Source organism: Oxyura jamaicensis, chromosome Z (genome assembly GCF_011077185.1).
Source record: "Oxyura jamaicensis isolate SHBP4307 breed ruddy duck chromosome Z, BPBGC_Ojam_1.0, whole genome shotgun sequence".
Taxonomy (NCBI): Eukaryota; Metazoa; Chordata; class Aves; order Anseriformes; family Anatidae; genus Oxyura; species Oxyura jamaicensis.
Window position 1 is genome coordinate 55,499,757 of NC_048926.1, and position 11,504 is coordinate 55,511,260.

Sequence of the window (11,504 nt, forward strand, 5' to 3'; positions counted from 1 at the left end):
AAAGCTGGTAAGAGCAAATACAGATAAAAAATCTGAAGAAAAAAAAAAAAAAAAAAAAAAATAAAAAGAAAGAAAGAAAGAAAGAAAAGAAAAAAGGCTGTGAACTGGTTCAGAAGTCTTGTCAAAACATAATGCTGTAACTACCTCTCTGGGGATATACTTTGCTTACTACTTAGCTGGAGGAAATTGAGTACATATATTTTTTCCTATTTCCTTTTGCTCTATTGTTCAATGTTATTTTATTTATTTATTTTGGTGTGATTTCTGGTTTTGGTAAGAGAATGTATTGAGTTTATATGGCAAGGTTTTGGTAGCAGGGGGCTGCACAGGGAACATCTGTAAGCAGAGCCCAGCAGCTGCCCCATGTCACAACCACAGCCAGCTCCAGATGGCTCCAAAGGGAGCTGCTGCTGGCCAGAGCTGGGCCAGGGAGTGATGCTGGGTGGGCTTCTGGGAGAGCAGGTTGAAGGAAGGGAAAAAAACCTGCTGGCAACAGCAGCTGGGAGAGAGAGGAGTGAGAAATGGAGAGAGAAGCAGCCCTGCAGCCCCCAGGGGAGTGCAGCAGGAGGGCAGGAGGTGCTCCAGGCAGGCAGCAGCAGTTCCCCTGCGGCCTGTGCACGGAGAGGCCCCTGCTGGGGCAGGCTGTCCCCCGGCACCCCATGGGTCCCACATGGAGCAGATCTCCACGCTGCAGCCCGTGGAGAGGAGCCCCCGCTGGAGCAGGTGGATGTGGCCTGGAGGAGGCTGCGGCCCATGGAGAGCCCCCGCAGGAGCAGGCCCCGGGCCACAGCTGCAGCCCGTGGAGAGGAGCCCACGCAGGAGAAGGGGGGCTGTGGGGAGCTGCTGCCCGTGGGGGACCCGTGCTGGAGCAGTTTGCTCCTGGGGGATGGATGGAGCCCGTGGACCAGAGCCATGTGGGAGCAGTTCTTGAAGCTTCGGAGACGAAGCGTCAGGAACTAACTGCAGCCCCCATTCACCGTTCCTCTGCAACACTTGGGGGGAGGATATAGAAGAGGGTGGATGGGGGGAAAGTGGTTTTAGTTTGCTTTTGGTTTCTCACTGCTCTAGTCTGCTTGTGATCACAGGATCAGAGAATCACAGAACTATAGGGGCTGGAAGGGACCTTGAAAGATCACTGGATCCAACCCCCCTGCCAAAGCAGGTTCCTTGGAGCAGGCTGCCCAGGTAGACGTCCAGACAGACCTTGAGTATCTCCAGAGAAGGAGACTCCACAGCCTCCCTGGGCAGCCTGTTCTAGTGCTCCGTCACCAGTATGATAGACGCTACTGTGATGGACAATAAATTACATTAATCTCCCTATGCCGAGTCAGTTTTTCCTGTAACATTATTTGTTGAGCGATCTCCCTGTCCTTATCTCAACTGTTGAGCCCTTTCCATTGCATTTTCTTTCCTATTTTTCTCTCAGAAGGGGGAGTGAGAAAGTGTTTATGGTGGAGCTCAGCTGCCCAGCAGCATAAAACCACAGCAGACAAGGAAGTGAATGTGATATTGCTAGAAGTTTTGGATGCAGACTGAAAGGGTGAAGAACATAGAAACTAGATTATAAAAAAGTGTTCCCATAAAGGAATGATTTGCTAAAGAGAAGTAGTCCTACAGAAAACATATGACCATCTGTCACTGTCCTGCTATATGAATTTAGGTCATATCATTTCTGCATTTTGCTATATCCAAATCCTCCCTTCCCCTTCTGTTCAGACTTCACAGTCTATTTAAACTTCCCCTTGAAATTTTTCTCTACAACAATGCCCTGAGATGGACTCTTCTCGCTGGCCTAGCCTGCTAATTTCGCTTGGACTAATAATGTCAGAGACTGGGGAAGAAGAGCATACTGTTTTTCTTCTTTCCCTATGCAGCAGGTTCTGTTTGGCTCTTTCCTCTAGATAGAAGTACATATTTTGTTGTTGATGTTGTTTGTTTTTTGTTTGTTTTAATTTTTAAAAAGTGAATTTCATAATAGGTGACATAGGCAGTATGCAATATTACACCGTGTTTCCTCCCACTCCTTTGCCCCCCAGATCAGTGAGTAATTGGTAAAAGCTCAGAAGGATAACTGACTTATTCAAAAACCCATAGCACAGCATTTTAGAGGGCTTCCATTGGTATGTTGCTTTAGAGATGTTTAGCCAACAAAGCATCCTGTATACTCTATTCAATTTAGTTAGGAATTAGAGTGTCCTTTGAGGCTTACTTCTAAGATTGCTAGAAATTAATATATTGAAGCTTTCAATGGAAATAAATTGATTTATTCCTGTGAAACGCTTATGAGGTATACAGTTGCCTCGCACAGTGAAATGCTAAGATCTTGCAGCTAGTTTTTCAAACATGTCTAAGGACTTTACATGCTGCAATATGGATGCCCAGCTTGAAATATCCTTTTGCCCCTACACCTGCAACTCACTCTGGAAGGTGTGAGATGCTCTGCCTGTCACTTGGCCACACGGTTGTCTCCAGCTGCCTTTCACATTGCTGTGTATGGCTCATCTTCCGCATGTGGTTTGGCTGAAATGCTTTCATTAATAACCTTGTTTTTTACGCTTTCAACATAGAAATAGCGTTGCTTAAACCTTTTTGGATGTGGTGCTTAGGGACATGGTTTTGCAAGTGCATCTGCTTTTAGCTCATTTATCGTAGAGCAGTTTATAGGCTGGAAAGAGGTGAGAATCAGCTATAGTTCACTCTCTGCATGTCACTGCTGGAGACAAGCTCTGCCACTAGCAAGTAAAGGTAGGTAGCTAGTGCAGAAACTTATAGCCATTCATTATAGCCAGTTCTCATTTATACACCCTGGAGAAAGAAAACTGCTAACAAACAAGAACAGAGGAGTTGCTCCTTGATAGTACCCAATATGCTGCATTCCCAAAGTAGTTTAGGATCATAGAGTTCGACAAATACTACCATATATAGCAATATTTTACTTCAGATTTAAGCAAAGATGAAAAATTTACAGCCAATTACACCTCCTAATAACCTTGCACTACAAGGTAAGGAGGATTAAAAAATGTATTACTCACTGTCAGTAAAAGTCCGCTTGTTGACAGTTGTTCCATCCCCTTAGCCATTATCAATTTCTATGATGTTCACTTACAGTCAGAGGGTTTGCTACTGGCAAGAGGCAGTTATTGCTCAGTTAGTATTTCTCCATTTCTGTAGTTGATTTGTTCCATGATACAGTCCGTGTTTTCCCTATATCATTTTGCAGGAAATAACTGTGAAGTGATATATTTAGTGGTGGTAAACTACTCTCAAGGCTTTGACAAGAAATATATATATAAATATATATTTTTTAGAAATGTATAGTTTACTGTAAAAACTCAAAACCAATTCTAGTAAGTGCATGAGTTTCCTTTAAGTTTTTACTATTTATCACTGTCAGCCTTTCCACACTTGCATGTACAAGGCATACGTCAAGGTGGCTCCAATTTCCTAATAGGTGAAGCTTATACATGTCCTGTAACTCAAATATATTGTTCTTAAGATGATGAAATTTACCAAACAATGAGTGGATCTCTAAGATAGTTAGGCAAGTTAAAATATTTCAATATGACCAGAACAAGACAGGTTAAGTTTGTTCTGTAGATACTGTGTTTCTGCCCCACAACTCACTGCTAGATTTCTAAGGGAAAGACTTAAAGTTGCTATGATGTCATCTCACCTTGTTGGTGTAAATAGAGTTGTTAGAGCTGCTTTTTTTTTTTTTTTTTTTTTTTTTTTTTTCCTACAATAAGCAACTGAATGGAAAAAAGGCTCTTCTGTTCAGCCTGGCAACTATTTTTGGATGGTATTTTCTGATGCTTCTGATGCTTTCTGATGGAAACAGCAATTGATGAAAAGATAACATTAAGTGCATTCAAATCTCAAACCAATCTACATTTTGTAAAACCATCACAACATAACATAGGGAGCTCGGAAGCTCCTTCGTGCCTAAGTATTTTTCATCTTTTTCCCAGATTTCTCTTTTACAGATCTGTAAGCAGCTAAACAACAAAGTTTGCGAGCCTTTTTAGAAGGGGAATTCCTTTGCAGAAACCTCTGTGCAATTTAGCCCACGTGCTCGATGTGGCTCAGGTGCCCACTAACGCCACTGAGTGGAGTGTCTAGAGGAGGCAGCATGCTCCCCCCCGTTTCTCAGGCCCAGTCTGACTTGCTTACAGTCAGCTCATATTTCTGCGGGTGTAACTGCTGCTCCTCTCTGCTCTGCTCTGCGAGGGCATGCCCAGAAGCCTCTGGCACAGAAGGAGCTTGTGTGTGCCAATGCTGTTATTTAAATAGCAGTGTCCCCCTGGCACACGCTCATCTCACACAATTTTTTGTTAAAATATGGAAGTGACGTCTCGCCTGCTGGTATGGTGATTTTATTTTTCTTTTATTATCTTTCCCAAAGAAACGTGACACAATTGTAGTTTGTGGTTTGTCTTATATGGCAGTATCTCTGCTTGAAACATACTGCTGTGTATCGGTGCTAAGTGATCCCAGGCAGTTGTTGCACAAGCAGCGGGCCACCCCTCACATTGTTAAATGGTGATTACATTACATGTTCCTAGTATTGTATCACCTCACAGCACACTGGCATTTCAAAGTACATGTTCTGCATTCCAGCTGGACACCCCACCAAGCGTTGCACTCTTCCCAGCCAAGGTAGCACCTGGTGAGTGCTAAGGTTTCCATAACAGTGAGCATAAATGGGCTGCTGCACACACACAGCTGAAGTCCTGTGAATTCCTCAGAAATAGGATGATAAGAATCTTAGATGTTACTCTTGGATGTCACCCTCAACCTTGTATTTAATTTTTGGTAGATAAGAGACTGCCAGGGTAACCATAACATTCCTGGCAGTATGCCACTTACTTACTGTTTGTTGCTGCTGATGTGTCACTGAAGGCTAAAACTACTGCGGCAAGTTCAAAGCTGGAAGCTTTAGGAGAGCATTTTCTATTCACTGTTCCCAGAAGCTTGGTCCAGGGTTCCCGAATCATCACTTAGATTCTCTCCTATGTTTCTCACACTGGTAATGAGGGTGGAGGAAGCATGGCCTTTTAATTATGATGGGGACACAGTGCCAGATATGCTGCGGGTATTGTGGGAAGCTAGCTAGGATGTTGCAAGAGCAGACTAGTAATTGCATATGTGTACTTGCAGTTGGCCATTCCAGGGAATTTAAATCATGATTATTTATTTATCTATTTATTTTGCAGAAGACTGTGTTGCAAATGCAATGTTGCATTTAAAATTACTCTGCAATTAAATGCAATTAAAATTACTGTGAAATGCAGAGCTCTTTTTCTCTACCTAGCTGGCAGCTGGCAGCTGTGGTGGTGGGATTTCATTGAATCATAAAGGTGATGATTTTACACTTGGACAGAAATCACCACTGTTGGAATGAACGTAGTCTTGCAATTAGTGTGTAGGTATGTGTGTATGAATTCCATGGTTTCAGCTGCAGGGAAGATAGCAACCTGCTGGTTTCTCTATACCAGGCTGTGGAAAAACTAGTCTTCAGTCTGGAAAATATGGAGTTAATTGCTGAGGTTTTTTTAAACCGCTGTAAAACTGCTAAAATCAAATAGTGCTACACCAGTTTAGCCTTTTGTATCAGTGATGTGGCCCTTTAACACAATCTAAAAGATGCACAAAATCTTGAAAACTAAAGTCTGGTTTTCAAAAACTGATACATTTAAAAACATTGCAGTGAAGGAATAAAAGTAGGCGGAACCTGTCTTAACCCTGAGCGACTGACATTTTACATTATTTGATTCTCATATAAGTTGCGCTTTCTTTGTCTTTGTGTCCCATGACAATATCGTGTTTCACTGTATGACTCAGTCTCAAAGGAACCACTAACATGAAAGGTGCCAAGTTAAAAAAGGGAGCACCAGCCATTTTATATGAGCATGTGATCTTTGGATATATCTCCTGAGTAAAGCTGAGCCACAACACGGCTTGTTTCTCAGTGCAAGTGCTTCTCAATACTTGAAAGCTGTTCCAGGTTAGCTATTCAGTACTAGGGTGTCTCAAGTCCACAAAAATCTTGTATGCATTATTGGTCCTTTGCCAACTGGTAGTTATTCTCTGCCTTCAAAGACGGATGTGGAGGGATGATGCATTCCCAACCCATATAAAATTTTGGGTACCTGACAGAACTATCCCTCTGCTAAACCATATGGATTCTTTAGCTATTTGGGTCTGTTCATATCTATACTATCCACTGCTCTGAGCTTATCCTGACCAAGTGGCATGCTGATTTTTAAAACAACATTTATTTGTACACTACCCATAATTATCTTTTCCAATTGTCACTACAAGGAGAGTTCACATACCTGTGTGTGTGAATGTATATCTTATTTGTGATTATTTAATATTTGTAATTTAGGTTGCATTGAATTTCTCTATAGAAATCTTATAATTATTCTACTACTAACCAGAATCTCATAAAATCGGTGTTTCTTATATATGTGGCTGTGAATCAAATATATGGAGAGACTTCCCGATGAATGGGATGTGGACTATAATGTTAAAACAGTAACAATTGTCCGATCAGTTTCTCATAAAACTATAAACTACCATCACACAGTAGCACACAAGCCCCAACAGGCTTCTTGTTTAAATGGGAAAATCACAATATTTTGCTTAGAATGACGGTTTGGAATTAAAAAAAAAAAAATTGACAAAAGCGTTAAGTATTGCCTAAGACAGAGAAAATGAAAGGGGCTGTATGAACTTCTGAAATTGTTTTCACTTTTTATTGAAAAACATAACAGAATACTTACACTGTAATTAGAAGTAATGTTATCTCAACTTGATGTTACCATATTACTTGTTGTCTGCCTTCTTCAATTATTTGTTTTTAAAGGAACTTTGCCAAAATATAGATGGATTTCAGTGAAAGAAATAAAACACCAGCAAATCTTACCACAGGAAAGTGGAAGGAACTTTAGCTGCTGAATATATACTTAAATCAGGGCTGAAAAATATTGGTGTCACTTCATGCTTCCTTGTTCTTTTGAGCTGCTGTAACTTAGATTAGCATGGGTTAAAAGGTACCACTGGCCTGTACGTCTTTTTTACAGATTCTGTGATCTCTGTCCTTCAGCCTATGTTGTCGGACAGAAAGCTACATTTGCAGTGTGAGTAAAAGCTCTACAGCCTACTACATAATTTAAGACTAAGTTAGGACTAAGGGAGTGTGTCAGTAAATGAAATTATTTTGATTCTGAAGTTTTATTCTCATTGTTTTCTTACAGTTTTCTCCTAGAATCTTCCTTGCAACAGTTTTTACACTCATGAAAGCTTTGCACAACTGGAACCAAAATAGCAATGTCAACATTGAGCCTTCCAAAAAAGTACGTACAACAATATGCATGTGTTCTGTAGCAATACCCTGACGATCCTCTGTGCTTGTTCCTGTTGTATGGATTAATAAAACATCACCCAGATGCCGCAGTCTTCTGTGCTCTATGGACATATCCATCATAAGACAAGTTTTCTATTTTGGGTGATGCAGCAATCTCATATTTCCTATTTCAACACTTCCATGATTTACTTTGTTTTGTGATACCAGCACAAATACGAATAAACACGTGACATCAAGAGCTACAGTGCTAGCTTTACTCTGCTTCTGATAAGTGGCTGATAATTTCACTTTCATTTCATCTTTCTTTTGCAGTTTCCCAGTTTGCATAAGCAGAAAATAATACTAATCATTGCCCAATGGGTACTTCAAAGATGAGCTCTGAACATGGATCACTTTTTAATTCTGCAGTATTATTACGGCTATGAAAAACAGGATACTTGAGCATCCTTTTTATAATTTACTCATTAAGCACCGTAGTTAAAGTTCTCAAAATTCATGACTGTTGCTGTGACTTTATTGCTGTACATGTCAGTCGATGTTGACTTCAACAGGAAAAAAAGTCCTGCCAATGTCAGGTGTTTTCAAAATTAGCACGCATTTATTCTGGCTACACTTCCTACTTTTTAAAGCTTCATTCTCAGGTTTATTACCATTTCCCCCAGTATTCAAAAACAGCTATTTTCAATGCTGTAAAATTTCAGTTATAGATAAGAGGAACTGACAACCTCCTGAACTGAGCTGAGAAGTGAATTACTGGAAAGGAAGGGCTAAGGCCATACCTGTAGAAAACTGCAGAACTGAGCTCCAAGGAGGGGATTGCCATAGAAAGCTGTGCAGGGCAGAGGTGGAGAATCTCCCTTCTCTTCTTTGCCTTTCACTCTGAGCTGAGGTTGCTCATCTGCATGTTCCTAAGCCCTCCTTTTTACTAACACTATCCAGATTCCTTGCAGGTTCCAACAAAAATCTGTAACTCAAAATTAAACTGTCCATAGAATTGCCGAATTAGTTTTCTGCCAAGTTATGGAGTTGGAAGAGTTGAAACAGCCTGCCAAGGGAAATGGCATGTGTCACAGCTGGTGCAAAGTAAGCAGTGAGAGCATCAGACAGGTACAGGCAGAGGGGAAGAGCTGAGCAGGGAGAACGAGGACATCGCCTTTTGGGCAAGTGGCAAGCTGTTAGATCGGCCTAAATTATCGTGCTTAATTGTATTCTAATATCATCTAAGAAGAGTCAGCTTTTGAATCATGCTCTGTAGTATTCTGATCACAAAAGTTGGCAAGTCATTTCTGTGTTCCTTGGTGGATGTATTAATAATACATGATAATTTATTATCAGAACACTTGCTAGAACAGTTTTTAAAATCAAAAATAAGACGTGAGTCTTCATAGTCTAGAGGTAAGATACAAATGTTCTAGAAATATTTCATATGAAAGAGAAAAAAACAATAGATTTAATTTTATGACCTGGAAGTTTTTATAGTATTTTGTTTCTTTTTATGACTTAACAAAAACAGCAAAGCAGAGAGACCATTTACAGGCAACATGTCTGCACTACAATAAAATGGTCAAACATGATAACCCATTACTCTTCCTCCTGAGAACACGTCTAAGATTGGCTCTTGATCTGTATTGTAGCACTGAAATCCGTCAAGGGTCTTACCTGCCACTGTCATTTCTATGCAGCTGTCAAGAATGAAACTGCAAATGGCACTTTGCCAAATCCTTCTTCTAGGCCGTAGAAAATACAATATTTTCTAGGCTCTGACAAAATATGATGTTTAGTTCACGGTGGGATATTTTTTTCGAACTGAGGCACTTACAGTATTTTCCTCCCTTAGATTTATTTTCATGTAACTGTTAGACATATCATTGCCTTTGAGATGTTTTCCCTGTCATAAATGTGTTGTAGTCAATCAATGGTCTCAAAACTTCTGAAAGAGACACAGAAAGAGGCCAAACTATTCAAAAAGGTAGATCTAGGAAATATTGCTGATAAAACACATAGCAATGACGATTCTGCGGATGGACCTGCTTATCTCATGTATGAAAACACCTACAGAAATAAATAAATGGATGGATAGATAGATAGATAAAGCTATTGTCTATTTTGAAAACATAATGCTGTGGATTACTTGGGATAATACTCTGAGCAAACATTGGCTACCAACAGCTGTACTCGCTGGAGGTGTGAAAAAGATATGCAGTTGTGAGTACAGCAATGAAACAATTTCAGCTTTAAACACAAAGCCTCACATTAAGGGGAAAACACTTTAACCTGGGGTATCAACCACATAAGTCAAGGAATAGAGAGAACTGCCCCATTTCTGCTCAGGCTGTAGGCACAAATATTTGTTGGGGCAATCTTCACATTTCCTCGTAAGGTTGTTGGCCAGACGCTTCACCAGTCCCACACCTGAGTGTGAGCTACCTCTGACATATTTTGGCAAGGCTAGTGAAGTAACTTGCTTGCCTTCGAACCTCTAGAGTCCTGGCAACTTCTCAACTACAAACCCTTACGTCCCATTACAGCGTACAGATCTAGCTGCACACAACTGGAGACTTTCCACTCCATCAAAGGCACCCAACTGATGCTTGTGCTGTTCATAGGGTCAGGTCTCTGTTCCTCTGGCCAGAAAAATAAACCAGAACAAAGAAGGTCTGAGTCATGTTTCCTGCTGTTTAAAAGCTGAAATATCTCAGACATTGTTTAGGGAAAGCAGGTCTTCAAAGATGAGAAAGAGGCAGGTTTGCTAGCAATCCCATGGAAAAGACTCAGCTAAGATACTGCTGAATGCAGGCTGCCAAACAAGGGTGAAACATAAGCTGTTGCAGACATTTTAAGACTGTACTTAGGGCTTTAACAATTTAAATAAATGTTTTATTCTGTATTTTAGGAAAAGGGGGGAAAAAAAGAGACAGCATGATAATTGTTGGTTTAAAGACATAAAAAATAATTTAACATTCTTCACTTTTATAAATCACCCGTACCATTAGAACCATGACTGAAAACTGCATTGTACAGTGAAAAGGGTCTCTAACTTTTGGACACAGATTTTTAATCAGACTGTAGAAATTCTAGCTTTTTGATTTTAACAGCTCCAGCAAAACTGGAGCTTCAGGTCTAATTCTGCTCTAAATGTGCTTATATAAATTATACTGAAACTTATTCATCTAATATTGGACAGATATGAATAAGAACTATGAAATTACCTCTATACCTAACTTAATCTGTATGAATAGTTCTCACCACATTCTTCTGAAATTTGATTTTAATAGGAACATCCAGATATGGAAAATTCGGCTCATGACCATGACCTTATTTTGGCTCTTCTGCTTCAGAGATGTATCATGCTAATTAAGGATTTTGGATTGAGAAAATTAAGAATGGTGAAAGGAGGTGATTGAGAGCCCAAAAAAAGTCACCCAGGCCTCTCTGCAGTCTCTGTGTGACACCGTGTAGGATCCCAGCGCTGCAGAGTCAGCTGTGGTCTTATTAATGCTTTGTTAATGTATTTAAATACAGGTCAGGCAGGGTTAGTGCTTAGAAACGTAGCCTCTCAGGACATTTAAAGCAGTTAAAGGAATTGCTTTGCTGTTTTAATAATTTGGTAACACAGTCTTTCTTACAAGGATGGGTTTTTGTGATGTCTTATTACAAGGAGTGTCATGCCGCAGCTGTGAGAAGATCGCAGCGGGTGAATGGCCATTGAAATCACACAGCAGTGTGCCTAATGATAGGGCTCGTATTTAAATGTGAATATAACTAACACCTAGTTTGTGCTATCGGGGCGTCAATGTAGTAAGTCACTGAGATGCGAGAAAGTGCCTTTTCAGGTTTATGAAGCAGTGAGCACAGGAGTGGTAACAGGGGTCTAGCTCTTGTGTGCCTCAAGCGCTCTCAGGAAGAAACGTAGGGGCAGACCTTTTCCTCTTCTTTTTTTTTTTTTTCTTTTTCTTTTTTGGCAGAACAAACACCGGGCCTTTAAATTCTTGAGCCGGCTCGCCTGAGCCACCGGCCGAAATTCCCCGCCTCGAAGCCCATAAAATGGCACTTTCGGCCGAAAACAGCGGCTGGTGGTGGCAGGTTCCGCGCCCCCGAGGCCTCCCCTCGGCCTGCGCCCCGCTGCCCCGGCCTC